This window comes from Sus scrofa, chromosome 6 (genome assembly GCF_054392235.1).
Source record: "Sus scrofa isolate SSC_HxYL_T2T_F1_AM1 chromosome 6, Sscrofa_HxYL_maternal_Yorkshire_Landrace_v2.0, whole genome shotgun sequence".
NCBI lineage: Eukaryota > Metazoa > Chordata > Mammalia > Artiodactyla > Suidae > Sus > Sus scrofa.
The window spans coordinates 106,841,404-106,863,026 of NC_139388.1; the positions used below are offsets into that span (position 1 = coordinate 106,841,404).

Consider the following 21,623-nt stretch of genomic DNA (forward strand, 5'->3'; position numbering starts at 1 on the left):
AACATGCTTTCAGGTTTTGGTGTTGAGATTATAGAATAAGTGGTCAAAGTGACAAAGAATACCCTTGCCTTTGACCTGCCAGGAATCTTTCAGAATAGGTCCTTAAGTGGTTGTGAGGGCAACTCTATTTACAGTGGCTAGAAAAATGTCTAGTGGCTTCATAAAAATTAGATTAACAAATGAATTTGAGAGTTTTTTTTACGTGTCTCAAGCCATTTACCCATTTCTCTTTCACCTCCTCAAAAATAAGGTTTTCCTGTTAGAACTTTGCAATTTTTAGAAGTTTGATCTTGGCACCTGATTTCTACAAACTTATTTGAACACTTTTTGTTAATAGTTGGTTAGTAGGTCAAAAAGTTGCTCTTAAGAGCCAACTGAAACTAGGTAGACTTACATGGTGGTAGAATAGAAAAGTTTTCCAGAGAGCTTTGATCCATTTCTGATGCTTTATGACAGATGAATAAAGTTAGATGAGTTAACCACAGTCATCCAACCAGTAAATGTTGAAGCCAAGATTAGGAGCCAGTTTCTAATAGGCGGTGGGTATTATTTCCATTGTACAAGGTTGCACGCCACTTTGATTTTTAAGTCAAATCTTAGCTGGAACTGTAGGCGAAAAGAACAAAAATCTCCATCTGGCTCCACTAAATTCCCAGAGGGAAAAGCCCCCTCTGTGGCTGCTGAAAAATTTAAATCCTAAGGTGGCAGAACTCAGGAACTGAGAGGAAATTAACATCATTATATAAGCTAGTGTTTAGAAGAGACACATGTGGACACCTGCACATTGGATTAACTTCTTTGGGCTTGTTTTTCAAGAATTAAATTCAGGTAGACTGGGCATTGCCTAAGATAGAAGGCTTGGAGATTTATGTAATTGTTGGAATATTCTCTAGAAAAGACCAAAGAGATTGGTCTGTATTTTCAAGGCAGAAGATCCTCAGAGAGATTAAGTAACAAATCCAAGGTCCCAAAACTGTTTGTGATTCAGAAATGGAAAGCAAGCTCTTAATTTGGAGGAGTATTGCTTTTCAGATATAAAATGCACAGCCTTAAAGGAAATATTGGCATTTAAGGTGATGTTTTAAAAATATTTTAATTTGTAAATGTCTATTTGTGATATGAAACATAACTCGACACTGCCACAAACATGCCTCCTCACCAGCCATGAAATGGCTGTGCCCTTGGCTTCCTGCCTTCCACAGTGAAGGACTCTCTGGAGCTTTACTTTGTATCCTTTTCTCTCTGTTCTCTATTCTTTGACCATTATATGCATTATTCCTAAAAATCTATTTTTTAAAAAAGTGTGCATGCTCTTGAACTTGATCAGAATGGCAGCAAAGTATTCTTCTGCACCTAGCTTTCTTCATTTCATGGTGTCCTTTAAGGTTCATCCTTGCTGATGGATGCAGTCCGTCTATTCAGAGTTGTACAGACTCTAGTTTATAACAGTTCCACAATCCGTTCATCCATTCTCTCATTTTTGTGCATTTGGTTTGCATGACTTTGCTTGAGTTTGTTTTTGCTGTTACCAGCCGGGTGGCCACAGGCATTCTTAGGCACATCTTGTGATAAATCTGTGCTAGAGGCTGGGCTGGGCAGTGCCCCGGCTTTTCAAGATAATGCCCAGCTGTTTTGCAAAGGGGCTGTGCCAATTTGAACTTCCACCAGTGGCACCAAAGCATGCCCAATGTTCTAAATCCTTGCCAACACTTAATGTCACCAGCTTTCTTCATTTCTACCAATCTGGTAGGTGGATATTGGCATTGAAAGGTTATTTTGTGTGTGTGTGTGTGTGTGTGTGTGTGTGTGTGTGTGTGTGTGATTTGGGGTCTCATTTTTCTGTAAGGAAATACATGGACAGTATTACAGGAGGATGCAAAAATAAAGTATTTTATAATTACTCACTTTAGACAAAATGATTAAGAAAAACATACCACCCAGTCACATGAAGAAAGTCTAGAATGTGAGAGGAGAGAGATTTTCACACATCTAGAGTGAGGGCTGTTGATATATTTAGCAATAACACCTTTGTGTTGGTTAATATTTAATGATAATCTGACATTAACTACGTGAAGTTCAGTTTATTCATAGTTATTCATTTTATCTGCTGTTTTAGCTCATCCTGGAAGACAATACAGTAAGATGGGAATTATATATAATATATAATAATTATTATATATATGTACGCACATATTTATATATATATACACACATATACATACATTTACATTTGTATATAGGTAAGTGACTCAGGATGAAATCATATACTGACCTAAATAGAGTACCCTGCCAGGTTTACAAAAGTCATGACATTCTAACTCTGTGGGCTGTTTTACCGTTTTCACAATTTAATTTTTTTAAAACCATCTTAGGTTCTTGGTTGAGTAGTATCCTGACTATGCTAATTATGTGACATTTAATGACCCCAGTGATGTGACACAGGCTCTCTTGGCTCACGTTATAGGTTCTTTTCTGCCCCAGCAGGATCTAATGTTGTGGCACCAACTTGCTATTTTAATGTGGGAGTCAAATTTTAGAATTCCTGGTACCTGCTTTTACCCTCCACTGCTCATGTTAAGCGTGGTTTTGCTATAATAACTTGTTACCAAACATAGGTGAACCAATTCAGAGAAGTGGAACATCTGTAAAGAACCTGTAAATGCCCAAAGGTAAATGAGATTTCATAAATACCTTCCTCTGTGATCATAGATCTGTGGTGTTTGCTTTCAAGTTTGGTAGAAAAGACGGTCTTTGTATTGTGAAGTCACTGTGTACTGAGGCATCGATTGTGGACGCAGTGGAGTCACTTCAGGCATTGCAGTTGCTGTGAGGACTTGGAACAGTTGCCTAGTGATAATCAGAAGGAATAGTTAGAAGACCAAGTTTGTCTTAGGATCTACTAGGAGCGCAGCATTTCCTCCACAACTTACAGTCTAAGCCTGTGACCATCCCAGGGTTGCTAAAACAGTGGATCCCAGCCATGGGTGCTTTTTCTCTCTGAGGCTGGATTGAACAGGCCCAGGCACTCTGGATTCCCACCCACACCTCCTACTCTCTCAGTGGGTTTCACCCTTTGATGCCAGCAGGGAACACGATCTAAATTTCATGTTGTGAAAATTGCCAGAAGCCACCTCATATACAAATCCTTTGAAAGAATAAGCCCCCTTAAGCTTAGGTTCATCCTTTGCATCGAGAGGCCCCTCAGAAAAGCTGAGGTGATGTGGCTTCCTAAGCACCTGTCTTACTTGTGCTGGCAGGTCTGCAAGATTCTAGAAGGTCTGGAGTTGACAAGTCCAGTATAGCCCAGGAGTCCCTCAGGATTCTGTCCTTTGTTCCTTGCATAACTTCCTTCCCAGCTCCATCACCAAGCTTCACCCAAGGTGGACCTAACCCATCTGCTTGTGACTCTGTCCCCATTTATTCTCCACTTCCTCTGCATGTGGCTTTTCTCCATATGACATTGCTAGCCTGGGAAAGCAAGCTCTCTGCTCCATTTGGTTAATTAGTCTCCGACTGTGTCTGTGGCTCACCTTGTTCTGATGTTTACAAGATAAAAACTCTGAAACTTCCCCTTCCTAGTTTTCCTGCATCTGTTCATATACAGCACCAAACAAACCAGACTTTCCCCAATCCACTGCATTAATGCATTCTGTTTCCACTAACTCAAAATCTGTAATAATAGTTCTGTAATCTATAATAATCATCAATCATGTCATAATCATCTCAACAAATGAACTTCTTAACCAAATACATATCATGTACTTCTCATTTAGCCTAATAAATTCCCTCTTGCACTACAATGTATTTTCCTTCTGATTACTGTTAATCTGTATTCTTGAAAGTACCCAATTGCATTTTATTGGTTTTGCATGATTTCAGATCTAATTGAGGAGATAATGTGCATGTAAGAGGAAAAATTAGCAATTTAATAATACCTAGAAAATTTACTGAGATCTTTTTGCTGATGATAGTTTGCTATGCATGTGATGGTATTGTCATTTACTTGTTAAAATATGTCATAAAGGTAATAAAACGGGGGGTATTACCCCCCATTTTATAGATATGGAAACTGAGGCATGGAATTGCCCATGGTCACATAGGAAGTAGCTTGTGGGACCCGTAGGGAGGATGCAAACATGAGGAGCCTAGTCCTGTCACAATATTCTTCATCTCTGGTCTTTTACTTCATTATCAGTATGATACATATTTCATCGTCTTTAAATCTTTTCTAAACAAGATAGTTCTCTCTCTCTCTTTTCCTTTTTCTTTTCTTTTCTTTTCTTTTCTTTTTTGTCTCTTGTCTTTTTAGGGCTGCACCCGCGGCATATGGAGGTTCCCAAGCTAGGGGTCTAATCAAAGCTACAGCCTCTGGCCTACACCACAGCCACGGCAATGCCAGATCTGAGCCGTGTCTGCGACCTGCACCACAGCTCACAGCAACACCAGATCCCTAACCCACGAGCGAGGCCAGGGATTGAACCCACAACCTCATGGTTCCTAGTTGGATTCGTTTCCACTGCGTCATGATGGGAACTCCAAGATAGTTCTCTTAATTTAAATTTTTTGTTAAACTGCAGTTGATTTATAATTTTGTATTCGTTCAGGTATACAGCAAAGAGATTCAGTTTACATATATGTATATGTATTTCTGCCTATATAGATATATCAATATCTCTCTATATATATACATATTCTTTTTTAGATCCTTTTCCATTCTAGGTTGTAGCAAAATATTGACTATAGTTCCCTGTGCTATACTGTAAATCCTTGTTGTTGAGCTGTTTTATGTATGGTGGTGTGTATCTGTGAATCCCATATCCCTAATTTATCCCTCCCTCCCTTTCCCCTTAAGACAGATTTTTAAAAATTATTTAAATTTTTATTTTTATCTTTTTAATTAAAATATTGTTTATTTACAATGTTATATTTTAAGTGTGCAGAAAAGTGGTTTGGTTTACATATAGGCATATGTGTACATGTTTATATATATATTATTTTAAAAATTTTCTATTGTAGGTTATTATAAGATGTTGAGTATATTTTCCTGTACCATTCAGTACATCCTTTTTGATTATCTCTTTTATAAATAGTAGTATGTATTTTTTTTTTTTTGTCTTTTTGCCTTTTCTAAGGGCACTCCCGTGGCATATGGAGGTTCCCAGGCTAGGAGTCTAATGGGAGTTATAGCTGCTGGCCTACACCAGAGCCACAGCAACTCTAGATCCGAGCCGTGTCTGTAACCTGCACCACAGCTCACAGCAATGCCAGATCCTTACCCCACTGAGCAAGGCCAGGGATCGAACCTGCAACCTCATGGTTCCTAGTCAGATTTGTTAACCACTGAGCCATGACGGGAACTCCTGGTGTGTATATTTTAATCCCAAACTCTTAATTTGTCTTTCCCCCCTGTACAGGTCTTTTACATAAATAAATATGTTCCTTGGTCAGAGAGAATGGGCAGAAAATAGTATAAGAATTCATACCTATGTGTTGGAGTAGGGGGGTAGAGGGACATAATGATATTTTAGATTTCAAAGAAGTTTTTATCCAGGAGAATAAACAATGGTGGTCAATGGCAGATTCATGATGGTAGGGAAGTCTACCAATAAATTGGTTTTGGAAGGAGTAAATGAAGAATAAGGGGGCAAATTTAGTTTACTTCACCATCTCTTGTATTTTCACTTCCTTCCAAAAAGGAGAAAAAGATAAAATCCATCTAAGGGATAAATGTTTAAGCAAAACTCCTGCTTCTTTTTCTTTTTTCCAATTTGTGATGAATAACTCTGCACTTTCAGATATGCCATGAATTAAATCAGATACCCACGGAGAACAGTATGCTCAGTATTTGGTCACAGTTTGAAGACATTCCCAGATGATTTTAAAGAAAAAACTAATTTTATGAGAATGCAGTATAAATGACTAATTTTATGCTTGAAATTTTTAAAGGTCCCTCTAGCCCAGTGACTGCTGTCACCTTGTATTATCTTTATATCATGCATACATGAATTTAAATGTATATTAAAAAATGTTGATGATGCTAAAACTGGGAAGATGGTGTAACCCACAGAAACAGAAGAGATGAATGCGAGCAAATGTTTGTTAACCTTTTATGCTTTCTCTAGCCTGGAATGAGGAACCTGGGTTCTGAGATGGGGGGGCCCAGCCTGCTATCAACTAAGCTGTTTATCTGGAGTCATGTAAAATTAGAAAGGGGGACGAGTTTGCCTAGGTTCTCTCCCCATCTACAGGGTCTCTTATGCATCCTTTTAAGGATGCACTGTCAACCTTTACCAAGTGCCCAGTGAATATTCACGTGGCTTCAAATTCTCTGCCCTCTGCTTCTGCAGGCAGTGACAAGATCTTTTCTTTCTTTTTTAAAAAATTTATTTTTTATTAATGTGTAGTTGAATTACAGTGTTGAGTCCATTTCTGCTCTACAGAATAGTGACCCATATATAGTGTATACACATTCTGTTTCTCTCTATCCAAGAGACAGGATAGAGTTGCCTGTGCTATACAGTAGAACTTCATTGCTTATCCAATATGGCACAAAGGAACCTGTCTACAAAACGGAAACAGACTCAAGGACACAGAGAACAGACAAGATCTTTTCTGACCATCTCCCACTTCCCTATTGCCTCCTGCCCTCAGGGTTCCTGTACGCTGCCACCTTCCCAGGACATCTATAGATGCTGCCCTGGAGGAGGCAGCTTTCAAGCATCCTCCGAACTGACAGAATTGAAGCAGCTTTTCCATGATTAGCTTCTGGGTTAGAAGAGGCTCATTCAGGAATTGCCGAGTTCTCACCAAGACACAGAGGAGTAAATGAGCATGTTGACCCTGTTTTCTAGCAAATTCTGTTGATAAAAATATGCCTTTGGAAAAATTTTCCCTTAGATTATTTGTGATGTGAACAAAGTCAAATCATTCACTACATTTTGTGGCACAAGGCTGTGTGTTCCAGCCTTCAAAAATGATCTAGGAGAACCATTCCCCTAGCTTCTGTGACAGGCCTTGCACTTGGGAGGCAAACAGATAGTCATAGTGAATCTAGAAGAAAAAAAGTAGCAGCCTAATCATTGTCATAGTTAAATGAATTGTGAACTACTTCTCACCTTATTATTAATGCAGATGTTCTGCCAGTGAACACGGCACAGTTTTCATTATTCATTTTATGAAGAGCTACATAAAGTTCTCCATAAAAGCTCTAGGAAGACATTTTTTGATTAATCCATTTTCCAGATGAGGAAGCAAACATCAGAAGAAGTGAATATCTATTGGCTTTGGAAGAATTGGTGGGTCACATTTAATTATAGCAAAAGAGCAATTTTGTGAGAGTTTTTAGGTTTGAGCTGTGCTCTGTCCTAATAGTATTTCAACGATCCTTCTTTTATGAATTAGATATCAATTACAGTAAATCTTGAAAAATGTATTTTGTGGGCAATAACATCACTAATTGTGATGTTTAATAAGACTAGAGCTCCTTCCAGAAACAATTAAATTTTATAATTTATGTGTATAATGTAAGTTTGTAGGTATAATTCATTCACAGTCATTTAACAAGCACACATACACCCAATTGGCTTTTTAAAATGGCTGGTAGAGTATATTTACTGCTGTGGGCTAGCTTTTTCTTAACTAGTGAATGTTTATTACTCTTAGGAATAAAAGTTTTATTCTCACTTATTATACAGAAAGATAATGCTGATATTAATATTTTTACTTAAATGGCTCAAATTTTTTCCACATTTTGGACTTTGTAATACTTAGAAAACAGGTATTTGGTTTTTCCCTCAAATTCACTTGTATATATTTCTCTTTTTTATCTATCAAAAGATTTTTCATGGTCAAATTACGCTGAAATGTCTTAAGTTTTCGGGAGGGTTATATTTTGAAGAAAAGTTAGTATGCATCTGACACATTAATTCACTTTTCAGTTATTTTAAAATATAAGTAAGCTCACTGAATAAAAATTCAAAATCATAAATTAAATGAATTGATAAAATCCAAGTGATCCTATTAATATTATTTCTGTGATGAACTCATTATGATTATTTTAGATGTATCTTTTCATTTACTAAAATATCATGCAATGTATGTTATAACTTTTTAGTTAATCATACTGTGAATCCTTTGGAATTATATTACCAGTTTTTTTTTTTATTTTTTATTTTTTGCCATTTCTTGGGCCACTCCCATGGCATATGGAGGTTCCCAGGCTAGGGGTCGAATGGGAGCTGTAGCCACCAGCCTACGCCAGAGCCACAGCAACTCGGGACCCGAGCCTCGTCTGCAACCCACACCACAGCTCACGGCAATGCCAGATCCTTAACGCACTGAGCAAGGCCAGTGATTGAACCCGCAACCCCATGGTTCCTAGTCATATTCGTTAACCACTGAGCCATGACGAAAACTCCACCAGTTTTTTTTTTTTTTTTTTTTTTTTTAAACTGGCAAAAGAATATTTATAGGACAAATGTTCAAAAATTATTTTTAGGAGTTCCTGTTGTGGCTCAGCAGTAATGAACCCAACTAGTATCCATGAGTATGCCAGTTCAATCCCTGGTCTTGCTCAGTGGGTTAAGGATCTGGTGTTGCCATGAGCTGCAATGTAGGTCAGATGCAGCTTGGATCCTGTGTTGCTGTGGCTGTGGTGTAGGCCAGCAGCTGCAGCTCCGATTCAACTCCTAGCCTGGGAACTTCCATATGCCGCGGATATGGCCATACAAAAAAAAAAATTATATTTAAAGAAACATGCACAAGTCAATCTCATGTATTGTGAAAACCCTGCCACCTGCTTTATTTCTGGAGAAGGGTAAAGGGAGAAGAGGAAATCATTCACTTGAATTTGAGGGACAGCCAAATTGGAAGTAACGCAGCCACAATTTTAGGCCTCTGAGGTTTCTCTGACCCATAAGGGAATGCTGAATTTTCCTTCTTTGGAGATTTAAGAGTTTAATTTTTCCCTAGAGCCAGATCATCCATTTTTTACTGGAATAAAAGAAGAACAACAAACTCAGTAGCACCAAATGGGATTTAACACAGAAAACAGGGTTAGGTTTTTCCTTTCAAATGCAAACTTTTACATTAAAATATGTTCCTCATTTATAGCTGGTCTTCCTCCTGAGTTATCCCCTCTCCTTCCCCTAGCAGGAGCCCCAGGAACCTGAAGTGCATGTGCATTACTGAGCAGATAGACAATCCAGCGCCCCTTTTCAAGCTGGAATCTGATCACAAACAGACTGGCCTAGCTCGGGGCTGCCCTCAGTGACAGGAAGCTATAGCTCTGCTTTCAGAGAGAACAGATTCTGAGGATGCCACTGGTCGCAAAGTCCAACACTGTGTCCCAGGTCCAGGATGTCTTGAATAACCTGTTCATCGCGCAGTTTCTGACTACCATGGTCAGGAGAATCTTGGGAACACCCGGCTCATTCGATGATGCCACATGTCCAGGCTCACACTGATAACAAACAGGGTAACTATCATTCCCATAACAATTGGAATAGAGTTGAACTTGAGAGTGGTGACCTACAGTGGGCAGCAGTCCTGGTCTGGGTTGGCGTGGACATTTTCATACTGGATAGGAGGCTGCAATCCTCCCATATATACTTGCTCTTTAATTGAAGGGGACTGTTTTTTTGAATTTGAACTCCCGCATTGGTTCCTGTCTGGTTTCTACACTCTTTTCGTACCAGAAAAGTAAGGATTTGGCATTCTTGAAAGTGCTGGGAGTGCTTTCTGGAATGGCTAGATTCTGGAGATTTGAATGTAGCAAATGGCTCATACATGGATCGGATCACAAGTGCTCAGAGACGGTGCAGCTTCTCCATTGACTCTGGTTGGGGGCACCAAGGCAGAGAGGCATCTGGCATGTAGTGCCTGCGGTACAACCTGGTCCAAAAGGCAGCAGTGCCAGTGAAAGTCCAGGCATCCTTACAAATCAGGGAACAATTCACAAGGTCCTTGGGAAGATATCGGAAGCCAGCAGTAGCCAAATATCCATGGGATACTCTTCTCCCCCAGCTCTGTCCCAGTCATCTTTGTGCCCCTTTCTTTTCTTTTTTCTGGAGACAGTTTTCTCATGCATGCTTTCCTCCTGGGCATCCATCTCATTGCTGCTGTCAATGATGTCACAAGGCTCACCAGCCCCAGAAAGAGCTTCTACTGCAGGAACCTGGGAGGCTTCCAAGCCACAGAGACTTTACTTCCTGTGGAGCAGACTTGGCGACAGCTTTCTTGACCCTTTCAGACCTCATGGCGGCTGGATCTGAGTTGGCATAATCTGCTGTGGTCACTTGCCCAGAGCCAGGCGTCTTAGGTCTGGAACTTGAGTTGCTTCCTTCTCTTGGGCCTGGTGACTGTGTCAGGGTGAGGCCAGGCTAGTGGACCAGGAACCCTGGCTGTGTTTCTTGCCAGGCAGCAGGATCCTGGAGCCAAGGGCCAACTCTGCCTGGCTCCGCCGCCATCCTGCTCCCCTTTAGAATTATATTACCAATTTTGATGGCTATGCCTGTCATTATAGGACTTTAATATATATGTATTATATGCATTCATATTATATATGTATTATGTATACATATATGTATATATGTCTGTGTATATATATATAATTTATAATATATAATATATAAAATTTAAATCCCATTTAAGCCCCCATTTTTGGGTATTTTAGACTAGATCCAGGTTTCTTTTCCGAAATTAAAAAAATATGTTGGTGAAAGTACTTGCACCTTCACATATGAACCACATCTCTTCTGTATGGAAGTTCCCAGGCTAGGGGTCAAATTGAAGCTGCAGCTGCAGCTGCAGCTGCAGGCCTAGGCCACAGCCACAGCAACATTGGATCTGAGCTGCATCTGACCTACACCATAGCTTGTGGCAGTGCCAGATCCTTAACCCATGGAGTGAGACCAGGGATGGAACTCACATCCTCATGGACACTATGTCAGGTTCTTAACAACAGAAGGAGCCACCACAGAACCCTTTCTGTTGTTACTTGAGCTGTGTTAGCATTCGGCCTCACTGTTGAATGGAGACTGTGTCCCTGACTATTTGGGGTGTGGCCTCCTTGGTTCCACCCCTTTCCCGTCCCCTGGGGTGGGGGTGGGGGGCAGGGGGATGGTTGTTGGTTGTTTAGTTCCACTTCTGTTTTCATGGCTGCAGTGGGTTTCCTCTTATATCCGAGGCTGGTGGGGTTAGTTTCTCATCTCTTAGAGGATGAATGCTTTCATTTGTAGGAGAGCTGGAGGGGAAGGAAGTTTCCAGATGGAATCTTTGCCCCTCCATAGTTGCTGATTCTCTTTCCTCAGGTGTGCCTCACAAGGGATGTGTTACTGAAACATTTTCTATGCTTTTCCATGAGCACTTGGTGGGATTTGTGGGGAAACCAACCCTGCAGATGATTGGACTCCTCTGATTTCTGTGATTGCTTCTCCATCTCATGCCCCTTGACCCTGAGCCTCCTCCCTATAGCTGAGGTCTTCTCCCAGGCATCTGGTTGTCTCTCTCACAGTAAGCACTGCTCACATTCCCTTGCCTGCAGGCAGCTGTCTCTCCTTAGCTGTGGACCCCATTGTCTGCCTCACAACCTCAGCTCTCCTGTGGGTACAAAACAGCTTGTGAATTTGCAGTGTGTCCAGATTTTCGTTGGAAGGGTGGGAACCATCTTTTTCTAGTACATATCCCCAAGCAGAAGTGAAATAAGAGCTCTTATTTTCTTACTAAATTATTACACAAAGGGAGCATTTACCAAACCTTTTAGCTTCAGGGCTCCTTTTACATAAATGTATTGAAAACCCTAAAGATCTTGCGTTCGTGTAGGCTAGATAGCGATAGATATTTACTTCATTAGAAATTAAAACATCTATTTTATTTGTATTTTTTATTTTTAAATGATTTTTATTTTTTCCATTATAGCTAGTTTACAGTGTTCTGTCAATTTTCATCTTTTAAAATAATTTACTAGTTCATTTTAAAATAAGAATAATAAACTCATACATTAATATAACTTTGGGAGGGAAATTAAACCTTTTTTAGGACAAACTATATATCATGATCCATCTTTTGTTGATTGTTTTGTAATATTCCAGATCTATTTGCTGTCTGGTTTAAGAGATGGTTCAGTTGAAGTCTCATAGCTTCTTTCTGCATTCAGCGGGTTGCTGTATGACATCATATGACCTCTGGAAAACTCCACTGTAAAATCATGAGAGAATGAGAATGAAAAGTAGAAATGATGTTTTGGTATTACTGCGAAAATAGTTTTGACTTTGCAGACTCTCTGAACAAGACGAGATTGACCTCCCACAATGGGAGTAAATGAAACCATCCCCCGACTTCTCACCCCCACGGTAATGAGTATATATCAAGTCCCAGTGTGCTAGAAAGCCCAGTTTTCTTATAATATACTGCACTCCTGAGATCTTAGGAAAGAGAAATATCTAAAGGCAAACGTGAATCTAAGAACCTGCTATGGTTCATCAGGTTAAGAACCCAACATAGTGTCCATGAGGATGTGGGTTCGATCCCTGGCCTCGCTCAGTGGGTTAAGGATCTGGTGTTGCGGTGAGCTGCAGTGAAAGTTGCAGATAGGGCTCGGATCCAGTGTTGCTGTGGCTGTGGTGTAGGCCTGCAGCTCTGATATGATCCCTAATCTGGGAACTTCCATATGGCATGGATGCAGCCATTGAAAAAAAAATGTGGATCTCGTAAAGGACTGCAGTCGTGTTTGAACCCAGGTCACCCTGACACTAAGCCTGTGTTCTTTTTCTCATGCTGTCCTATTTCAGGTGGATTGGAAATCAGACACATCAAAGTGCACTTCAGGATTGGCACCTCTTAAGTATAGCTTCATTTTGGGCTTCCCCAAACCGGTAACTGTGGGTAATGCATCTCTTACCTGCATTAGCTGTAAATAATGTTTAGAGGATTGTTGGATCTTATAGAAAGTTAATTCATGACCATTATCTTTGGATATTTAGAATTTATATGTTTATATGTATATAGGCAATTCATAGATTTCTTACTGTTTCAGATATTAACCAAACGTGTTTAATACTCTTTAAAAGTTCACACTGTCTGTTCTACAAACATGTTATGGTAAAATTCATACTTAAGCTAGAAAATCATTGCTATCAACATGTCATTGTTTATGAGTGAAAGGAATTCTAAATCTGGACTAGGTCATTCATAAAATGCACATATTTTGATATACCCTTCTCATGTAGCATAACTCAAATTAGCATCCTGTTAGGGGTCTAGCCTTGGTATCTCATCTTTGGAATTTGGAATTATTAGAAGTTATCTGTGAAGGACGTAATTGCCAGGACACCAATAATAAAAAATGAGAGGACAGACAGTATTATGTGATATATTGTGAACATATGCTTTGATCTTTCTTTAAGTCCACTACATCTTTGTTGAATTTCATGATGTATTAATATGTCACTACACATTTAGGTCCTGAAGCATAAAATATACCCTAGCCCGAGTGCTTGCCAAGATACTAGTGCCACAATTGAAATACTGGAATGTGTTTATTGACCAGCAGCATAAATGTAATGAATAGAGTTGCCGGTTTATATTTTACCTTGAAACCTCAAAGTGATTAAAAGAGAGGGAGAGAAGGAAAGAGATCTGGCCAGTTCTGTAAAAACTAAAACTAAATCAATGCTTAGGCACTCACCAATACCATTCATAATGCAAATATTCATGGTGTAAATAGTCTGCTTCATTGAACTCCACTGTATTCCAGTGTGTTAGGCTCTTTCCTGACATTGTTTCTATTCTTCACAATTACCCTCTGAGGCAGGTGATGCACCCATTTTACAGATGGAAAAACTGAGGTTCATGCATGTAAGAAACTTAGCCCCAAATCCTAAGTTAGTAAGTGACAGAGCTTATATCTGAGTCTGTATCAGCCGAAGTGCCAAATCTATGTGTGTCATTTACATTCCGGCAAGCAACATTAGAGAAAAGGTAAGCCACATTTATAGTAGAAATATTACTGTTTGTGCTTAGAAACTTGAGTTCTTAATTCTTTGTTAAAAGGCAGTTCAGTATGCAGCATTATGACCTAAGGATTGGACAGATCTGTAACTCAATTCATTGTATACATGTTTTCTGATGAAAAATTATTTAAATTATTAAGGTTTTTCAAGGAGTGTGAGACAGGGTACTTGATTTAAAAACCTCTTTGAAAATTATTCCTTGACCAAAGATTGTTCCTCTAATATTAGCAGCCATTATGAAAACATGACCTTGGCCATAAGCAGGTAGAGGAGTGGGGAATATGTATTTCCACTGACCTGGTGTTCAGTGGTGTTTTATATAGTATCACAGATAATCCTATAGAGTGAGCATCATCATTTCTTTAGAGATGACAAACTATAGATTCCGAAGAGAACCAGCTTGTCCTTGGCAAAGTCAGAATTCATATATGAGACTATTATATTTTGTAGCCCATGTTCATTTGACAATAGAAGATGCCAGGGACCATCACTTTGCTGGGAGAGACCATAGTTTCCATGTTACATATTATCATCATTATTATTATTTTTAGGGCTGCACCTGAGGCATATGGAGGTTCCCAGCCTAGGGGTTGAAGTGGAGCTGTAGCTGCCGGCCTACACCTCAGACTCAGCAATGCTGGATTTGAGCTGTATCTGAGACCTACACCACAGCTCATGGCAATGCCGGATCCTTAACCCACTGAGTAGGCCAGGGATCGAACCTGCATCTTCAAGGATGCCAGTCAGATTCGTTTCTGCTGAGCCATGACAGGGACTCCTGTGTTACTTACTATGATTCTTATAACAGAATAAACATTTGTTGAAATAACATTGATTATATGCTAAGCATCATGTAAACATAACTCTTCCCTGTACTCCAAAAAGAAAAAAATCAAGTAACTTTATTTACTTTTTATGAGTAAAACAAAACAAACTATCTCATCGTTATTTTGAAAAGCAGTTTCCAGGAACTGTCCTAGAAATTAGTTTAAATTTACTTTAATCTCTTCATTAAAAAGGACCATAGTAAATGTGTTATTGAATATTTTCTGTACTCTGTCTTAGCATTGTCCTATGTTCTTTACATGGATTATCTTATTTAGTAAACACAGAAATTCCATTTGGTAATGTTTTCATTCATATTAGAGATCGAAGAAATGAGGTTGAAAATCTGACCAGCTTCCCATGATTAGTAAATATCTAAGTCTGATGCTGAATGCAGATTGTCAGATTCAGAGCTTAAGGATGAAGGTTGATAATTCATACTCATATTGATGATCTTGGGGTACCTCAGAAGAGAAATCCTTTTGGAATCATCAAGAAGGATTGTAAAATGTAGGTTTCTAAAAAACATATTTTTGAGGTACAGAACATATAAGTAGAAATGCAATAAACACCATTTCCAGCTTGATGAATTTTCAGGATCACATCCATGTCAGTAGCCCCCCAGGTAAGAAACAGAACATTTTCACTCTGCAGGAGCCCCTTATTCCCTCTTTGAGTCAGTACCACCCTTCCAGGGAAACCACTGCCCTGTTACCTAACATTCTATTTGATTTCTGCCTGTGCTTGAGATTTTGTATAAATACTCTGTGTGTGTGTTCTTTTGTATTCGAATTCTAACTTGGATTAGCTTCCTTAGAAACTGACTCTGAGTCGCAGACTGACATGCGGGATGTGCACTGGGAAGTCCCCTGGGCAGTGTGACCTGGAGGGCGTGGGGAAGGAGATTTCAGCAGGAGGAAGTTGAATTGAGATGCATTTACACCAGAGACCTGAGGCACATGGAACTCTAGGGCTGGGTGGCCCAGATGCGCAAGGGGGCTGGGCCCTTGAACCCCTACCTTCATCATCTCAGTCTTGAAGGGGAAACTAATTGACTGACTTAGTGTCTCTGGAGTCCACCCACTGGACCATTGAGATCTATTCGATTTGTTTAACCTCATGGGAAAAAGCTTCTCCAAGGGAAAGGGGGGAGATAAATTAGGAATTTGGGATTAACAGACATACACTACCATATAAAAAAATAAACAACAAAGACCTACTGAATAGCACAGAGAACTATATTCGATATCTTGTAATAACCTATAATGGGAAAGATTCTGCAAACAAATATATGAATCGTTTTGCTCTACACCTGAAACATTGCAGGTCAACTACAATTTAAAAAAAAAGAGTAGATGGAAAATCCAGAGATGAAAAAAACTAAGCAGTTACAAACGTAAAACATAAAAAGCTCCTCTAGGATTTTGATTGATCTCTTTGCCTAAGAAGACTTACAAGAGGAGGGCTAGTGGGGTAAAGTAGAGCCCTTGCTTCAGCATCTGGTCTGTGGGCCACAACCAGTCATCCCCTTCCTCCCCTACCAATTCTAAAGCCCCTCACTCTCAGCACCATTGCTTGTCTAGACAGATAAACGAGTACAGCGATCCAGATCCTCATCTCTAAAGGGTCGGAGTTCCTGAACACTATGCCCTTCTGAGGCTGCTGCCCGTCCATTTACCATCACAGCTGGTCTGGAGAATCTAAAAAATACCCCTGCAAACTATCTGAGTGCCGAACATGTTTTTCAGTGCCCCAACGGGAAACGTCAACTTAGCTTCTCCCTTCCTGCCCAAATTGTGACTCATTTTCAACTCTGCTAGTCTTTTGATACATGATGCTCAGAGTGACTGGGTGGCAGCTAGAGATTCAAGTTTCATTTTCTCCTTGATGTGTCTCCTTTGGAAGTGTTTCCTCTCTTGGAATCAGACCCTTACTTAGTACAAGAGTTTTGAGTGCAGGAAGCACACCTTTCCTAAATGGGTCATTGGGAGAAATGGTAAGTGAGTCACTCTTACATCTACCCCTTGGTTCCTAAAGAATCATCATGATTTAGGGTATAGACTGCATCCTAGAGACATGGTGCCCCATTCTGGCATATTACCACACCTAAGAGGAGACTTCATTTACAATTTCAAAAGGCCGTTCCATCCTTTGCAGGCTTGCAGCCTTTGGGTGGTGTGGTGATGATGGGACTGGTGGGGTCCTCATGGTCATATATCTACTTCCATCCATCATTCGATGTAGGTAGTCCTCTGGTCCACTGCTGATCCACAGCATCCTATGCTGGTGCATTAAATAGTTTGTAAGCCCATGCACAGTGGTGTTGCCTGAGATCCTTTGGGGAATGAAAGTAAATTCATACTTGGAGTAGGTATTGATTCCATTTGAGATGAATCACTGCCTTTCCCAAGGTTTCCAGTGTATTTCAGCTGAACAGGTGTCTGATGCTTCTCCCAGAGACATAGCGCCGTATTAGGGTATCAGTGTGAGCTTCTGTTGCTGGCAAGTTTTACAAGTGTCTGGGGCTGGGGCAGATCAGGAGGATGTGGAATGGTCATGAGGGTGTTGGTTGATGTCAACTGACCAAATCATGATTGCCCATTATGTCTGCCTCTTCTGTGGTGGCTGCTCTCTTGAAGGATCTAACATAGAATAACTAGTTCTTCAAACTCACTCCCATGGTCCTTCCAAGACCCTCTTTCTTTTTTTTTTTTTTTTTTGTCTTTTGTCTTTTGTCTTTTGTTGTTGTTGCTATTTCTTGGGCCGCTCCCGCGGCATATGGAGGTTCCCAGGCTAGGGGTTGAATCGGAGCTGTAGCCACTGGCCTACGCCAGAGCCACAGCAACGCGGGATCCGAGCCGCGTCTGCAACCTACACCACAGCTCACGGCAACGCCGGATCGTTAACCCACTGAGCAAGGGCAGGGACCGAACCCGCCACCTCATGGTTCCTAGTCGGATTCGTTAACCACTGCGCCACGACGGGAACTCCCAAGACCCTCTTTCCAGACCTCATTTCCCCCAGTCTTCCAGTCATTCTCCTTGCAGGCTTCTGACTAACCAGGCAGCTCAGATGCTACTGCCTGGAATTTTGCTTACTGTATCCAGTAGTGTTTGACATTCTGAGTCTTCCCCTTTGCCTAACTGGTGGGTACCTGAGTAAATGGCTGTAGACCTCTTTGCAGAGGGACTGTGTTAACATCAACTTTACATTAACATAACATTAATACACATACTTGCCATGGGCTTTTGGATCCTTCTTCTTGGGAACCCAGTGTTTCCTTTAGTTAATGGGCTTGGTGTCTGAAACTGTCTTAGGTCCAGACATTAGGCAAAGGATGATGAATTTTTATTTAGGCAACCCTTCTCAACCTCATGGTCATCCACCTTTGATTTGTTTTGATCATATAATTTGAACAATACTCTTGCTGGCTGCCCATCTATCTTTCTACAAAGGATGCTGAGTTTTATTAAGCATATCCATTACCCTGAACGAGTCAACAATTCCTGGCTGCCATCCCGGCTGCCATTCTTGATGATAATTGTGCTCACCTTTGCTGTCAGGAGCATTGCTCTGTAATAGCATCTCCTCCGACCAGCCCTGGCTTAGGAGGACAGCACCACGAAGCACATCGACATTGCATGTACCTATCTAATGGGTATGTTTCTTATGACTTTGTTAAACTGTGTCCTCCAGGACCTCCCACAGGACATAGTCACCTAATAGGCTTTTCTGACATTGGTATATCCTCTTCTATGCCCACTTGTCTATACCTCTCGATCCCTTTTTCCTGTTGTCTGCCATGATGTGGACCATTGCTTCCTCTAAATTTTGAAGGACCATCTTAGCATTATACTTGCACTGACTTCTAGGTTTATTTTTAAGGAGTTAACATCCTATATGGTGGATAATTATTTTTGAATCAGTAAACTGTCCTTTGTTAAACTGCATGTTTCTCCCCACTGGGTTTAGAACCCTCATCATCCAACCCAGACCCATTCTCTTGGCTCTGGCCATGCCTGTTGGTTTGGGCCCACAGACCCTTCAGTATCTGCAGTATCTTCTGCAACCCCATCAGACCCAGTGCTTGCCCAGCCAGGGTATGTTGTGACTTGACGTAGTAATTTTTCTGGCAGCTCAAAAGGGGAGTGGACTATATTGTAATGGCGATAGTTGTCTTGTAAGGCATAGACCTCAGCAACATCTTTATCCAGGGATTGATGTCAGCCCTAGAAGAGTGGAGTGAGCCACTTGGTTAGGCCAGGGAGGTTTGGGGTAATCTCCCGATAAAATATGTTCAGATGCATTGACTGAGATGTTCTTATCATCTCAAATCTCAGGATCCCTCTCCTTCTCGACAAGGACCTGACCTTGGCACAGCAGACTTGCTGGAGCTGGCTGTGAAGTCAAGTTTCCCCTTGTATTTAAGCCCAGAGCCTCATAATCGGCTTCTTTTTCTCTTTAATGGCAGGAACTGTGAGTCTCTTTATATGTTACCACGGAGGCTGTGTAGTTAGCCTTGCAAGCTGAGGACATCCCCCTACCCTTGCCAGTTTTTCCCATGTAAGTGTAACACCCATCAAGAAATGGTGCTTATTACTGCTCTCCTTGTATCTGGGCTGAACTTGGGACTAGCTATGACCTATAGAATGTGGCAGAAGTGGTCATTATGTTCCTGGGCTTCTGAGCTCATTAATGGACTGGAAGCTCTCTCTTTCTCCTCTTGGAACCCAGCCATCATGCTGAGAGGAGCCCAAGCCATATGAAGAGGTCCCATGAAGGACAATTGAGGTGCTTCAGTTGAAGTCCTAAGCTGACATCTTAGGCAAGAGCCAGAATCCAGTGCCAACTATAGGAGGGAACCACATTTCATGGGCCCCCAGATGACTCCAAGTGACATCACATGGCGAGGGAAGGCTGCCCAGTGGATCTCTGTCAACCTACAGGTCATGAGAGATAATAATAAAATGACCATTCTGTTAAGCCACTGAGTTTTGGGCAGTTTATTATGCGTCTATGGAGATGAAAGAGTCCCCTGCCCTTCACTCTGCTCTGTATATTGGTTTTCATTTCCTGTCTCTAGTGTAACCTCAGCAAGTGTCAGCTGATCCCATCGCCCTTATACTGACTACTTCGCCCAAACCTTTCAAACAGCCACGACACTGTACTCTCCACTGTATTCCCTCCACCAGTGAAAGGTTTAATATTTGCATCATTATCCCATCTCAGGGGTTGTCACTTTTCTACTGGTAGTGGCAGGTGTTAGCTGTGTGGCAGGTATTGTTGCCCTATTTCTGGTACCAACCTTCTTAGTTTGAGTTCACCACAGAACACTCTGAGATTCAGAGATTTGTGTGAAAAAAGTTTTCTTTTTTTCTAATTTTTATCTTTTGACTGCCCCATGGCAAATGGAATCCTGGGTCAGGGATCAGATCTGAGCCACAGTTGCAGAAATACCAGATCCTTTAACCCACTGTGCTGGGTCAGGGATTGAACGTGTGTCTTGGTGCTGTAGAGAAACCACCAATCCTGTTGTGCCACAGTGGGAACTTCATGAAGAAAGTTACAGCATCTATAAAGGAATGAGAGAAGCAGGTGAGGCAGGAGGAAAATTTGAACTGAGATGTAGTTGCAGCAAAGGCCTCAGCCGTACCTTTCGGGTGCTCTGGGACAAGTCCAGTCCTTCAGATATCCCACATTGAAGCAGTGGGGCCAGGCCACACCTTGCCTGTTCATAGATGAGCTTGTTGCCTTTGGCAGAGGAACTCAGGTGTGAGCCTCTAGTAGGCAGCACTCTTGGAATGTCGGTCTTGGGGGAGTTCTCTGTGACACCATCCACCACAATTTCTTTTGTTGATTGTAACGGTGAGATTCATCTGTGTTGTTGAGTGTAGCTATTAATAGTTCTTATTATGTGACCACATTGAAATTTATTATTGGTTCTGTTGCTCCAAATGTTCTTGATCGTTATCTTTTTTTTTTTTTTTTTTTTTTTTTTGGCTTTTCTGGGGCCGCTCCTGGGGCATATGGAGGTTCCCAGGCTAGGGGTTGAATCGGAGCTGTAGCCGCCGGCCTGCGCCACAGCCACAGCAATGCCAGATCCTAACCTCATCTGCGACCTACACCACAGCTCATGGCAACGCCACATCCTTAACCCACTGAGCAAGCCAGGGATTGAACCCGCCACCTCATGCTTCCTAGTGGGATTCATTAACCACTGCGCCACCAAGGGAACTCCTTGATCGTTATCTTTTGATGAATATATATACATGTATGTATATGTGTATATATTTGTGGGGATTATATACGTGAGAGCTAAATTCCTGGATCAGAACATATATGGAATTCCAGCTTTGGCAACTCCAACTTTCCAAGGTGTTTTAACCAACTTATATTTCCATCAGCCATGTATGAGTGATCCATTGCATACAGTTTCATATTTCATTGTAATTTTTGGAAATGTGATATTTTATGTGTGCATATATGAGTATTTATGATAATTCTCAATTAGAATGACACATTATTTAGACGTATTTGGAATTCACTAACATTTTAAAAAGAAGAGGCTAATTTTGTTTGGTTGTTTTGACATACTGGTATTGAAAATCTAGCTAGATTTATTGAATTTTTCTATCAATTTGATTTTTATCTGCTTAAAGCATTAGCATATATAATTGGAGGATTTGTTTTCCTTTCAACCATGTTAATTTTATGTTAAAGGAGATAAGTCTGTAGTTATTGTGTTTTCTGGATTTGTGCATTCTGTGATGCAGGTAGGAAGACCAAAGT

At 40.8% G+C, this 21,623-nt stretch overlaps 1 protein-coding gene and 1 pseudogene across 26 annotated transcripts in view; one reads left to right on the forward strand and one right to left on the reverse strand.

Annotated features, from left to right (window-relative positions):
* DLGAP1 (DLG associated protein 1) overlaps positions 1-21,623 on the forward strand; it is a 1,399,633-nt gene that overhangs the window by 554,405 nt on the left and 823,605 nt on the right. The gene's annotated exons all lie outside the window — the stretch shown is intronic.
* On the reverse strand, positions 9,279-18,677 carry LOC146402736 (transmembrane protein 183 pseudogene; annotated as a pseudogene).